Below are 2,160 nucleotides of genomic sequence, written 5' to 3'. Positions count from 1 at the left end.
ATAAAAAAAATACATTTTTCAAAAATGTGGCCGTGACATTTTTGTTCAGTTTGTGGGCGTCAGAGTGGGCGTGGCAACATTTGGAAACAAACTTGCGCTACGTCTATGTCTCTGGAAGCTGCGTGCCTAATCTCAACATTCTAGTTTTTTTAGTTCCTGAGATCGAGGCATTCATACGGACAGACGGACATGGCCAGATCGACTCGGGTATTGATCCTGATCAAGAACATATATACTTTATATGGTCGGAAACGTTTCCTTCTGCATACGTTTCAACAAGTCTGGCATACCCTTTTACTCTATGAGTAACGGGTATAAATATATCGTCAATCAGATTCTAAATTTTGCAAGATTTAGCCCTTTTTAGCTTCTTAAAAGTTCTTTAAAGTAAGGCGTGCAGTTGCAAAATTGCAACAAAAATTATTTTCATGAAGCAGCGCAATACATTTAAGAAATTTAATGCTTTTACTTGATGTGTTTCTCTTCTTATATTTTAATGCAGATAAAGAATAATTTGGAGAGAGCTCAATACATTTTTGTGTCCTTTGTTTGTTTTTTTTTTTTTAATTAACGGAAAACTTCGGCCAGTGGTTTTTTTATGTTGCCTGCCAATTAATTATTGGTAAAGGGTGGCGTAACAGGTTGCCCTTTTCTCGCGCAGCCAGCACAAAAAATAGTATGGTGTTACGCATCTTCATATTCTAGTGTCATTGGTGTCACATAAATAATTTTGAAAAAAGCTTTCATTTGTTAACATGTGAACTGTGCATAAATATAAAATACTATGTGTAAATTGTGTATAAATATAAAACACTAGGAAACACTAATATCATTACAATTATTTGTACAATCTTAGGAACAAACGATAGTGTGATCGAGGTGTTTGTGTTAAAAGCTTGAAAGAGAAACAACGTGAATAAAGAAAAATTGTTACAAATTATAACTTGTTATGTAAATATTTCCAAAATGTATTTATATCATTATTATCAGCTAATGTGTTTCTAATTCTTTACGTAATCTGGATTTCAATTTTTTTTTTAATTTTAAGGCTTGAACAATCTTTTTGCCGATTCAAACATCTCGATCACACTATCGTTTGTTCTTAAGATTATAAAATAAATTCTATCTATATTAGTGTTACCACGTGTTTTATGTTTATACACTGCTTACACTTCTATTTATGCACAGATTACAAATTTATCAACATATTTTGAATTTGTTTCCAGATTTATAGAAAATTAGCAATTTAAATTTGTATGGCTTAGCGTCCAATCAAATCTCCAATGCAGATCTGTCAGAGCTGTTGATCTGGCAACGCCACTCGGAGAAAGTCGCCCACTGCGATGAGTTGGCAGCACTAACAGCTGCTTTTTTTCAGCTGGCCGCCCACAACAATAAAAAAAAAAAAAAATGGAAAATTAATTTATATAAAACTACTTTGGTCTCGCGTTCCTCCGATCGTGCAACTAACTCCGGCACTCCACCATAATGTGACTCTGCACGAACATCAATTGTTCGTGCCATGCTGGCTATACGGTAATACTCGCAGCTTATCTCAAACACTTCCATTTCACAATACTGCCTACCCCCTGACAGTTGTAGTAGTAGCACTCACGTTAACCTATAAATATTGAAAAAACGCAGTACAAGTTATAACATTGCTAGATTTTTTGCTTGTTTTCATCTTTATCGTCAGCAAACAAAAATACATTCAAAAGGAGAAAACTAATGTTAATTGACGAGCCTCCAAAAATATATTTCGGCTATCTCCATGATAAATTTGTCTCTACATGAGTTTCTTTTTTAATTTTATTACTCCAACCATTTCATTATTTTTCCAGAATCTACATTTTTTGATTTTGGAGTTCTTAATATTTTATTTAAAATTACCATTTTCTTGACCATATTAAAAAAAAAAAATTTGAAAATATAATCACTAATTGCTGTTTACGTGGTGATAGTCTGGCATGTACATATAAGTGATAGTCGTACGAAACCAAAAACATCCTCTTTTTACCGGCAAAAAAAGAAAAACGAAAAGCTCATCTTAAACATAAAAGGCGCTTTCATCAAATTTTGAAACCGAATTAGGTATTTAATTCTGGTTCTAGAGAATGTAAAAATGTCTAAGTAGCAGTGTAAGTAGGCCATCAAGTACGA

Source organism: Drosophila erecta, unplaced genomic scaffold (assembly GCF_003286155.1).
Source record: "Drosophila erecta strain 14021-0224.00,06,07 unplaced genomic scaffold, DereRS2 tig00000021-arrow-pilon, whole genome shotgun sequence".
Taxonomy (NCBI): Eukaryota; Metazoa; Arthropoda; class Insecta; order Diptera; family Drosophilidae; genus Drosophila; species Drosophila erecta.
The sequence above is the reverse complement of the archived record's forward strand: the minus strand, read 5'-3'. Positions refer to the sequence as shown.